Source organism: Pristis pectinata, chromosome 6 (assembly GCF_009764475.1).
Source record: "Pristis pectinata isolate sPriPec2 chromosome 6, sPriPec2.1.pri, whole genome shotgun sequence".
NCBI classification, from domain to species: Eukaryota; Metazoa; Chordata; class Chondrichthyes; order Rhinopristiformes; family Pristidae; genus Pristis; species Pristis pectinata.
In genome coordinates, this window is record NC_067410.1 from 75139525 (window position 1) to 75152472 (window position 12948).

Here is a 12948-nt window from a genome sequence, read left to right on the forward strand (position 1 = left end):
CCTCTACTGCTTCCCTGGGCAAAGAATTCCACAGATTCACTACTCTCTGGAAAAAGCAGTTTCTCCTCATCCCCGTCTGAAATCTATTCCCCTGAATCTTGAGGCTATGTCCCCTAGTTCTAGTCTCACCTACCAGTGGAAACAACCTTCCTGCCTCTACCTTATCTATCCCTAGAGTTGGTCATTGACCTCAGGAAGGGGGTGGTGCACATGTTCCTGTTTACCTCAATGTTGCTCAGGTCAAGAGGGTTGAGAGCTTCAAGTTTCTAGGAGTGAACATCACCAATAGCTTGTCCTGGTCCAATCACATTGACACAACAGCCAAGAAGGTGCGCCAGCACCTCTACTTCCTCAGGAGGCTAAAGAAATTTGGCATGTCCCTGTCGACCCTCACCAATTTTTATTGATGCACCACAGAAAGCATTCTATTTGAATGCACCACGGCTTGGTATGAAACTGCTCTGCCTGTGACCGCAAGAAACTGCAGAGAGTTGTGGACACAGCTCAGCACATCACAGAAACCAGCCTCCCATCCATGGACTCTGTCTACACTTTTCGCTGCCTTGGTAAAGTAGCCAACGTAATCAAAGACCCCACCGCCCCAGACATTTTCTCTTCTCCCCACCTCCTATCGGGCAGAAGATATAAAAGCCTGAAAGCACGTACCACCAGGCTCAAGGACAGCTTCTATCCCTCTATTATAAGACTATTGAACAGTCCCCTAGAACGATAAGATGTACTCTTGACCTCACAATCTCTTCTTTATGGCCTTGCACCTTATTGTCAGCCTGCACTGCACTTTCTTTAAAACTGTAACACTTTATTCTGCATTCTGTTATCGTTTTCCCTAGTACTACCTCAATGCACTGTTGTAATAAAATGATCTGTATGGATGGCATGCAAAACAAAGTTTTCCCCTGTACCTCAGTACGTGTGACAATAATAAACCAATTTACCAATTTACATCCTGGTGGATCTCCTCTGCACCCTCTCCAGCACAATCACATCCTTCCTATAATGTGGCAGATAGAACTGCACACAATACTTCAAGTGTGGCTTACAAATGTTTTATAAAGTCGTAACATAGCATATGCTATGGCTTAACTAATAAAGGAACTTGATTAAATAAAAGAAAAAGAATTACAGTGTCATGACAGCATTCTTACTGTGGCTTTCCTTTACAGAGGCAGACAGACTCTGGTAGGTCCACTCAACATTGCTCCAACACCGAACAGTCAGTCGTCGCCGTCGTGGCTATCCCTCGAGGTCGAGGATGATGGTCTTCGTTCCGTTGATCTATTTATGGGCTCTCAAGTGGTTTATGAGTCCAATCTTGGCTCTGAAAGTTCTTCCGCATTCAGGACAGGTAGTTCCAGATGGCAGATCGAGCTTTGGTTGTTGCTGCCTCTTTTTCCATTTTCTTCTCTTTTCCTCTAATTCTGCACATCTGTTGGCTTCAAAAGCTGCTGTTCCTTCTCAGATGCCAGAGTTTCCTGTCCTTGGCATTGGTTTCCCAATTGTTGATGTCGATGTTACATTTCTTCATGTTGGCTTTTAAGATGTCTTTGAATCTCTTCTGTTGTCCGCCTCTTTTACGTTTGTCTACTTTAAGCTGAGAGTAGAAGATTTGTTTCAGCAGACATTCATCTTTCATCCGAACAAAATGACCGCTCCATCTTAGTTGGTTCTTGATAATGTAGGCTTCAATGCTTGTTGTTTTTGCTTCATTTAGCACGCTGACATTGGTTCTTCTATCTTCCCAGCTGATATTTAAGATATTTTGAAGATAGCGTTGATGGAACTTTTCAAGAGCCTTCAGATGTTGTCGGTATGTTGTCCAAGTTTCTGATGCATTCAGGAGCGTTGGGATCACCACTGCTTTGTACATTAACATTTTAGTGTCTGTTCGGATGTCACAATCATGAAAGACTCTTGTTCGGAGACGTCCAAAAGCTGTTCCAGCACATTTAAGACGATGTTGGATCTCGTCATTAATGTCAACATTGGAGGAGAGGTAACTTCCAAGATATGGAAAGTGGTCCACATTTTCGAGTGTTGTTTCGCCAATTTGGATTGATAGTTCTATCTGATTTGTCTCAGTTGGTGACGGTTGGTAGATGATCTGAGTCTTCTTGGAATTGATGGTAAGTAACATATTGTAAATCTTAATGTGATAAAGCCTTAAAACAGCAATGATTGTTCATAATTGATATTACATATTACACATTATTTATTTTCACTTTCTTGAATTGTTGTTGGTCCTTAGTGTCAGTTCAAAACACAACAAGGAAGCATAGAGTCATTCAGCATAGAAACAGGCCCTTTGGCCCAACTTGTCCACACCGATTGCATTGGCCAGCGAGCTAGTGCCATCTGCCCGTGTTTGGCCCATGGCCCTCTAAACCCCTTCTATCCATGTAGTTGTCCAGATGCCTTTTAAATGTTGCTAATGTGCCCGCCTCAACCACTATTTCTGGCAGATCATTCCAAATACATACCACCCTTTGCGTGAAGAAACTGCCCCTGATGTCCTTTTTAAATCTCTTGCCTCTGATCTTAAACCTATACCCTCTTGTTTTTAGCATCCCCTCCCTGGGAAAAAGATAATGTGCTTTCACCCTGTCTATGCCCCTCATGATCTTATATACCTCTACCAGGTCACCCCTCAACCTCCTACATTCCGGGGAATAAAGTCCTAGTCTTTGCAACTTCTCCTTGTAACTCAGGCACCCAAGTCTAGGAAACATCCCAGTAAGCAAAGGAAATTAAAAATAAGGGTCTGAAATTTCTGTGGAAAGAAGTAGTAAAATTAATTGAGATCAAGTAATATTGAGTTTTACTGTTCTGTATCAAAGACCATTAATTCTGCCATGAGGACTCAGTCATTTTCTGGCACATTTATCTCAATTATATTTTAACATAACAATAACAGAAAAATGTACAAAAATTATTTGATTAACACATCATAGAAGTCAGAATGGAAATTACTTAATTTATTGTCCTAAAGGCTGGGTGACTTCTGCAACAGTCGAACCTAATTTAAACTGCATGTTTAAAGGCAGAACTAGTTTTGTTCAAGCTATGAAAAAAAAATTAAAGCAAGAAAATCCCAGTAGATAGAGACAATGTAATGGACCAAAAGCCCTCAAAATACTTAAAATTACTGGACTGCAAAAAATGAATTTTATATTGCCAAGGCAAAAGATATCCTTTAGATTCCTATAAGATCTAACTCATCCAATGCAGCATCAGGTACCAAGGCCCTATTTTCAAGTAACCAGACGTTGCCAATTTTTGGAGCTGACATGAGGGCTGGGCTCAGATGGGGCTGGTTACTAGCCCCAGGCTCAATCTGGTCCGCACTGTGGCTTGTGCGGGTGGAGAGAGGAATGAGACTGGTATTGTATGAAGGGAATAGGGGAGAAATCAACCCCTCATTGTGTGAATTGGGTGAAATTCAGGGCAATGGACTGGCAAAGTTTGGAGGGACAGTGAATCAGGAATGGCAATAGTCAGCTGGATCTGTTGGTGGCAGGGGTATTGTGCTTGTAGAACATGTTGGCCAAGGGAAGTGCCTACTGACAGCACCTTCAGGATAATGTGGTCTGAGTTCCTCGGAAATGTTCCAATGGAAATGTTGTAAAGGCAACAGCATCTTTTCTTGAGCACTGATGCCTGTTAAGGTGTTACAAAGGTGACTCATAGCCAATTTTATTTCCAGAATGACACAAGATAACCTGGAAATGTTTGTTTTCATGTTTCTCTCCAAAAAACTAAATCAATATTCAGTGCAAAATGCAAAAGAAAACAATGTTTTGCAACTGAAATTCAAGACTTTTTCTTATTTTTCCTCCAATTCAGTATTTCTACCACTGCCCTTGTCACCTATTTACATAAATGTGTTGAAGTCATCTGCTTTGTCAAAATAACCCTTTTATCTCTCTGCCAGGGTTGTTTAGTACAATGGATTTGGTTTCCCTGACGATGAACCTCACAAGATATAGACATCATACAGTGAGAAGAATTTCCAGCACTATTAATTTTATCATTTTACACCATAAGAAAAACAAGCTACTTGAATTTATCTAGAGGCTTTAATGTGGTAGAGTATTTCATGGGAGCACTGTCAGGAAAGAATTTGACATTAAACTACCTGAGATATCAGAGCAGATGGCCAAAATCTTGAGAACAAAGGTAATTTTCAAAGTGCATCTTAAATAAGGAAGGAGCGATAGTGATGTGGTGGGCATTAGGGAGTGAATTTCAGAACTAATCACCTTGTTTACAGAGAGTTGTGGATCTGAAGAAGATTATAGAGATAGGGCAGGATGAGGGAATGAAGGAAATTCATAGTAGTCACATATTCAAGTGCCATGCACGAATGCGTGGGTTAATCTCATAAACCAACACTCAGGTTAAATGTTTTTACCAAACTTCAGCATGCAGAGTTGGATGCATTTGTGATTAGTACTGGTATAGAGAATGCCCTGAAGCAAGAATGTGTCAGAGATAGGCTGTATACTTTTCTTTGACTGATCTATACTTGGTCCAAGACTTCAGCTCATGATGGAGCCACTGAAGTTAATTTTATAACCATTCATGTTTTTCTCAATATCTCAAACATATTCATATGGTGCACGTAGCTCATTGCCAAGCAGCACAATTACTCAGATCACCATGTTAATTTTTTATTTAAGCATATTTGAGGAATCAGACCTCTCTGGCAAGGCCAGCATTTATTGCCTATCCCTAATTCCCTTGAGAAGGTGATGTTCAGCCCTTCAGGATTTAGACCAGCGACAATGAAGAAATGGTAATATATTTCCAACTCAGGACGGTGTGTGACTCAAAGGGGAAGCTGTTGGTGGTGGCCTGCCCATGCACCTACTGCCCTTGTTGTTCTTGGTGGTAGAGGTCGTGTATTTAGAGGTGCTATCAGATCAGCCTAGGCAAATAACTGCAGTGAATTTTTGTATATGGTGCACACTTCAGCCTTTGTGGGGGAATGAATATTTAGGGGGTTGGGGAGGCTGCTTTGTCCAGGGTGGTGTCGAGCTTCATGAGAGCTATTGGAGTTTCACTCATCCAGGCAAGTCAGGAATATTCTATCCCATTCCTTTACCTGTGCCTTATGGCTGATGGAAAGATTTGTGATGTTAGGTGAGTCACAGGATTCCTGCCTCCGACTTGGTCCTGTACACAACATTTATGTGGCTGGTCCAGTTGAGTTTCTGATCACCAGTGCTGTCGGGAAGTTGCTGGTGAGAAATCCAGTGATGGTAGTGCTATTGAATGATGAGGTGAATGGTTAGATGCTGAAGGTGATCATTGCTTGACAAATTTTTGGCATGAATGTTACTTGCCACTTATTAGCCCATGCTTTAATGTTGTGTAGGTCTTACTCGTGCAGGAGTGGACTAATTCGTATTCTGAAGAGTTGTGATTAGAACTGAACATTGTGCTGTACTGTTCTATGGTCTATGTAAGTCATCCGTGAATATCCCCACTTTCCTGGAAGGAAGGTCATTGATGAAACAATTGATGATGGTTTGGTCTAGGACACTGCTCTGAGGAACCCTTGCAGTGAAGTCCTGAGGCTGGGATAATGACCTTTGATAACCACAACCATCTTCCGTTGTTTACATGATTACATGGGTATTAATAGGAAAAAGGTGGTAATAGGCATGATGGCGAGGAGTACGGGATCAGAGGCCAGTTCATGTTTATAGGGGTCAACAGAGGAGAAGCTATAAAGGAGTATGTTGGGAGTAACTCTGGAAAAGGTTAGCAGAAAATAAGGAATCTGTTTCTGGAGAGGGACAGTCCTCTGCAGCAATATCATTTCAGACTCAGAAGATTGACCAGTGGAGCGATTAGAAGTGTAGCTATGTTGAATTGTTTGTGGTCAAACATGGCTAAAATATGAACTATTTCTGAAAAGTAAGATTATCTGGAAGCAATTATGGTTAAACAACTTAAAGAAACAATTGATATATTCATTTATTAGTTGTGGAGAGCATAGACTTATTTTTGGTCACAATAGAAATATTTTTCATACAAAATGCAATATCCTGAAATTACATATTATCCACTTCCAATTAGTCTACATTCATCTAAAGCTACTGAGCTGGATAGTTTGTATGAATAGCATTCATTTATTTGTCTTTGTTCAGTGGTTTCTTTCCTCTTGTTTAATCAATATTTGCTCCAAAGTTATGAATAATTTCATGCCTCGCTGGTGTGGTGATTCACAACAACAAAAATAAATGCCAATAATAATCACTTCAGTGAATTATCATCTTAAAGATCTGAAGTGTGAAGCTGAATGCAGAATGTTTTTTTTAAATACTAAAGGTTAAGAATGTAAATTGTTCTGACATTGATGTGTGAATAACCCATGCTTGTTTGACCTGGTGCAGAAGCCGAATAATTTTTTTGCATTCCAACCTCAATCAAGATTGGAGTGTTCAGCCACTCCCAAATGTGCTAACTTACTGCAATTATCAAAATAATGCAAGTTTGCAAGTGGCTAGAACCAGTTGGATCTAGCCAGCACTATTCTAAAGTCATGTCTGCACTTATTTAAAAAGGGAGATGGTCACTGGTGGAATAGCAGACAGCTTGTGAAAGCTGTGACATATTCATCTCAGGCTTGGACATATGTTGGGAGATATGTCATACAGATAATTGAAAGGTGAGCGATGGGGCTTTATTTTGAGGAGCAAAGCGTGAGATTCATAGTGCCATTTTCAGGAAGCGTGATTTGTTGTGGGCTTCCCAGACACAGTGGAAAGATTTTGGAAACTTGGTGGAATAAGACGGAGATTTGCTGACATATCTTAAATCAGAGGATCCCTCCAGTTTGCGCTTGGAATTCTCCTGGCAGTGGAGGAGGCCGAGGACTAACATACCGGTGATAGTATGGGAGGGGAACAGCACCTCATTTCCCACCTTGGAACCTTGCAGCCTAACGACATGAACATTGAATTCTCCCACTTTAAGTAATCCCCACACCCCTTCCCCACAACCCTCCCACCTCCACTATGCTGCTTCTCTTCTTCCCTTTCCTAGCCTCTTTTTTTTCTACCTTTTGTTTCCTTTCTTTCCTTACCTTTGACCCATCCCCCAGTGGATCTGCTCTCCCTTCCTCCCCCACACCTACCTATCACTATCTCTTACCTGCATCTACCTCTCACCACCTCGTGTCCACCCCGCATCCCCTCTTTTGTCCACCTATCACTTCTCTGCTTTTCTCTCCTTTATATTGGGCTTCCCCTTTTCCTATCTTCAGGCCTGACCTGAAACATTGACTGCCTGCTTTTCTCCACGGATGCTGCCTGGCCTGCTGAGTTCCTCCAGCATCATCGTGTTTTTCAGTCAGCATTGGGACATGAATGCAGAGCCTGAGGAAGTTTAACAGCCATATAATGATAATGAAAGTTAGTGAAGCCTAGAACAAATCCCATTTCCCAAAAACTGCACTATTAATCTCACACACTGCTCCACAAAATATATCCCCATTGCTCACCTTTCAAAGATCTGTATCAGTGTTCTCACATTTATATGGCCCTCTACATACTCCAGGCCTCAGATGAATATGTGTTGGTATTGGTATTTGTTTATTATTGTCACTTGTACTGAGGTACAGTGAAAAACTTGTCTTACAAACCGATCGTACAGGTCAATCCATTACACAGTGTGTTACATTGAGTTAGTAGAGTGCATTGATGTAGTACAGGTAAAAACAATAACAGTACAGAGTAAGGTGTCACAGCTACAGAGAAAGTGCAGTGCAATAAGGTGCGAGGTCACAACAAGGTAGATCGTGAGGTCATAGTCCATCTCATTGTATAAGGGAACCACTCAACAGTCTTATCACAGTGGGGTAGAAGTGATCCTTAAGTCTGGTGGTACATGCCCTCAGGCTCCCGCATCTTCTACCCGATGGAAGAGGAGAGAAGACAGAATGTCCCGGGTGGGTGGGGTCTTTGATTATGCTGGCTGCTTCACCAAGACAACAAGAGGTAAAGATGGAGTCCAAGGAGGGGAGGCTGGTGTCTGTGATACGCTGGGCTGTGTCCGCAATTCTCTGCAGTTTCTTGCAGTCCTGGGCAGAGCAGTTGCCATACCAAGCCATGATACATCCAGATAGGATGCTTTCTATGGTGCATTGGTAAAAGTTGGTGAGAGTCAAAGGGGACAAACTAAATTTATTTAGCCTCCTGAGGAAGTAGAGGCGCTGGTGAGCTTTCTTGGCCGTGGCATCTACGTGATTTGACCAGGACAGGCTGTTGGTGATGTTCACTTCCAGGAACTTGAAGCTCTCAACCTCTGCACCATTGATGTAGACAGGTCCATGTACACCGCCCCCTTTCCTGAAGTCATGTCACAGCTAACACAAGCTATCAGCCAGATTGCCCAGAAATATGGCAGCATACTTACTCATACACATTCTGCAAACAATGAGTTCTGCAGGGCAAAGTTACCACATGTGGTGTGATCACATCAAGCCCCTTAAATGGACTAAACCAGATATTGCCCAGGTCTTACAGAAGGCAGACATAGTCTGTCTCATCTCTGAGCCTTGCTGTCACTGTGCAAGTGAAGCTGGATCCTAACAGCCTTGTCCAGAGAATGTCCACACCACTGCCCATGATCCTCCTCCTGTGCAGTCTCAGACAAGCACTTTAACCACATAGTGACTTAATAATTCAGGCGCAGAAAATATCAAAGCTGGAGGAGATCTTAGGAGTGCATTGGACCAGATCCAGATGTTCCACTCTTTGTTCTTGCTTTTTGTGATTAGAACATCCCAGAGCAGTTTTTTCCCAAGTCAGGTAGATTGTCAGTAGAGTTTGGCTACTTCTGGAGCATAGCTGGGATATTGTCTGGCCTTTCCTGTATCCAATGACCTCAGGCATTTCTTGATATTATGTGGAGTGAATTGGCTAAAGACTGGTTTCTGTGATGATGAGGATCTCAGAAAGAATCCAGGATGGATCATCTATTGGTACTTTTGGCTGAATAAGGTTGTGAATGCCTCAGCCATTAGCATGGACATGTTGGGCCCTGCCATCACTAAGTATGGGAATATTCTTGGAGCCTCCTCCTCCTGATAGTTGTCTAATTGTCCACCACCATTCATAACTGGATGTAACAGGACAGCAGAGCTTAGAATAGATCTGTTAGTTGTTTATCACCCATGTGTTCCTGTGGTGCATTTTGGCTAGGCTGGCACCTTAGTATTTTTTGGTATGTCTGCTCTCAGCATGCCCTTCTACATTGTAATGGTGAAGTGAGGGATGTACTAGGTCATTAGGTTACAGATTATTGCAGTGTTGCATTCTGCTGCTGCTGATGGTCCACAACGCCCCATGGATGCTTAGTTTTAAGCTGCCACATCTGTTCTGAATCTATGCTATTAGAATTTACGACTCCAAGGGCTATTCTCTCCACTGCCAAATCATAACAATGGAGGGTGTCTTAGGTGTGATGATAGCACATTAACTTCACAAGAACTGTGCAGCAGTCACTTCTACCAATATCACCATGAATAGCTGCACTTGTTACAGATAAACTGTTCAAACATAAGATCCCTCATGTTGGTTCACTTACTGCCTATGGCAGACCTGGTTTCGCAGCTGTGTCCTTCGGGACTTAGACAGCTCACTGTGGTAATGCTACCAAGCTACTCTTCCTCCACACAGAATGTCCTTGCTACTTTTAGTGCTTCTGTTTAACACAGAAGAGCACTGATTCATCAGTTGTAAAAGAATGGTAGATGGTAGTCAGGAGGTCGTCCATATTTGGCTTGATGTCACGAGACTCTATAGGTCAGGAGTCAACGTTGAGGACTCCAAGGGCTATTCTCTCCAGCTTCGGTACCACTGCAGTATTCAGGGATTGTGGTGGAGCAGAATGGCACATTGTGTATGAGGTATGATTCTATGACTATGAAGAATGCAAACCAAGCATTATGGATTATTTCTGGAGCGATAGAATTGAAAAACAGTACTTTATACTAAATTGTACCAAACTTTTGTTGGGCCATACTGCGCAAAGCATTCATTTGTGATTGTCATCCTTTTAAAAGGATAAAAGTGCAATGGAATAGGTGCAGAGAAGATTGACAAAGATGATACCAGAACTACAAGGGTATACATAATCAAGAAAGGATGAACAAACCGGATCTCTTTTCTTTTGGAACAAGAATGATGAATAGTGACCTAATAGGTTTTTAAAATGATGAAAAGTTTTGAAGGACTAGGTGCAAAAGGAATGTTCCCACGTTATTAAAATGGGAAGAGTGCAGGAAAGATGTTCAAGGATGTTGCCAGGACTTGAGGGACTGAGTTATAGGGAGAGGTTGGACAGGCTATAGCCGAAGGCAGCACGTGGCAGGAAAGAAAACGCAGAGACCAGCGGCTGGACTGGAGCACACTTTACTGATTGAAACAAAGCGCGCGTGCTCGCCAAAGTAACCGAGAGCCTCTCCGGTGGACGTGACGTGCGGTCCCCGCCGGAAGGCCCTCCCCGCGGTTAGTCCATGTCACAGTTAGTTCGCGTGGCGCTCCCGCACATGCGCCCGTGACTGCTGATGGCGGTTCGAGTCCTGCGGGTCTGGGCCACTACACCACCCCCCCCCCCCCCAGAATCGCCCATCGGGGGTGTGGAATCCCCAACCGGTGCCAGGCTCCCCACCTTGTCCCGCAGCTTCGTCACCACTTCTGCTGGAGTCCCTGCTGGACCTTGGGCCTCCAGCACGAACTCGCCCGGGACCGTCAGGGGGGTGCCGTAAACCAACTCCGCCGAGAAGGTGCCCAGGTCCTCCTTGGGGGCCGTGTGGATACCCAGTAGAACCCAGGGAAGTTCACCTGCCCAGTTGGGCCCTCTGAGGCATGCCATCAGGGCTGACTTGAGGTGCCTGTGGAAACGCTCGACCAAACCGTTGGCCTGTGGGTGGTACGCCATGGTGTGGTGTAAACGGGTGCCCAGGAGCTGTGCCAGTGCTGTCCACAGCCCTGACGTGAACTGTGGAGGTGATGTCCACTGGAAGTCCGAACCTGGCGATCCGGTTTGCGATGAGCGTCCTGGCGCAGGACTCCGTGGATGTGTCCGCTAGTGGCACGGCTTCCGGCCATCTGGTGAACCTGTCAACCATGATGAAGATATACCTGGCACCCCGAGAGACGGGCAGGGGGCCGACGATGTCCACATGGATGTGCTGAAACCTGCCGAGCGTCAGTTGGAACTGTTGGAGGGGAGCCTTCACGTGCCGCTGGGCTTTGGCGGTCTGGCAGTGTACGCAGGTCCTGGCCCAGTGTCTGACCTGCTTGCGCAAACCGTGCCAGACGAATTTGTCTGAGACCAATTTGATGGACGCCCGGATGGACGGGTGGGCCAGGCCGTGTAGCGTGTCGAATACCTGCCGCCTCCAGGCTGTTGGTACCACGGGTCGAGGTCTGCCAGTCAACGTGTGGCACAGGAGCCGAACCGCTGTAGGGCCAACGGGAACATCCTCCAGCCGGAGTCCTGAAACGGCGGTGCAATAGGCCGGGATCTCGGTGTCTGTTTGTTGTGCCTACGCCAGGGCCGTGTAGTCGACCCCTGGGGCTGAGGTGGTCACTGAGTGGATGTGGGGACGAGACAGCGTGTCGGTGACCATGTTGTTCTTCCCCATGATGTGGCGGATGTCAGCAGTAAACTCCGAGATAAACGAGAGGTGCCTCTGCTGCCGAGCCGACCATGGGTCCGATACCTTTGCGAGGGCGAAGGTGAGGGGTTTGTGATCCGTATACGTGGTGAAATCCCATCCTTCGAGGAAGTACCGGAAGTGCCGGATGGCTAGGTAGAGCGCTAGTAACTCCCTGTCGAAAACGCTGTACTTCACCTCCGGCGGTCGCAGGCGTCGGCAGAAAAATGTGAGCGGTTGCCACTGGCCCTCGACAAACTGCTCCAGGACCCCGCCAACTGCTGTGTCAGAAGCGTCGACTGTGAGCGCCGTGGGTGCATCGACTCTCGGGTGTACTAGGAGGGCCGCCTTCGTCAACATCTCTTTGGTCTGCTTGAAGGTTTCCGTGGACTCTGCGTCCCATTCCACCTCCTTGGCCTTGCCAGCCATCAGACTGAACAGGGGCTTCATGATGCGCGCCGCCGCCGGCACGAACCGGTGGTAGAAATTCACCATCCCCACGAACTCTTGCAGGCCCTTGACCGTGCTGGGATTGGGAAACTGGCGGATGGCCTGAACTTTGTCCGGCAGAGGGGCGGCTCCATGCTGGTTGACCCAGTGGCCCAAGAAGTCGATTTTCGGCAGCCCAAACTGGCACTTCGCCAGGTTGATTGCCAGTCTGTGGTCGCTCAGGCGCTGGCAGAGCTGGCACAGATGTGCCACGTGCTCCTTGCGTGACTTACTGGCCACCAGGATGTCGTCTAGGTAGATGAAAACGAAATCCAGGCCTCGCCCAACCGAGTCCATTAGCCTCTGGAAAGTCTGAGAGGTGTTCTTGAGGCCGAAGGGCATCCTTAGGAATTCGAACAGCCAGAAAGGGATGATGAGGGCTGTCTTGGGCATATCGTCAGGATGCACGGGGATCTGATGATAACCTCGGACCAGGTCAATTTTTGAAAAGATGGCTGCTCCGTGGAGGTTGGCCGTGAAGTCCTGGATGTGAAGCACCGGGTATCTGTCGGTGGTTGTGGCATCGTTAAGTCTCCTGTAGTCCCCGCAGGGCCTCCAAGCTCCTGCGGACTTGGGCACCACGTGCAGCAGCGATGCCCAAGGACTGTCCGAGCGGCGGATGATCCCCATCTCCTCCATTTTCCGGAACTCCTCCTTGGGGAGGCGAAGCTTGTCAGGTGGCAGTCTACGGGCCCGGGCGTGCAGCGGTGGTCCTTGTGTGGGAATGTGGTGCTGTACGCCATGCTTGGGGCCGGTAGTGGAGAACT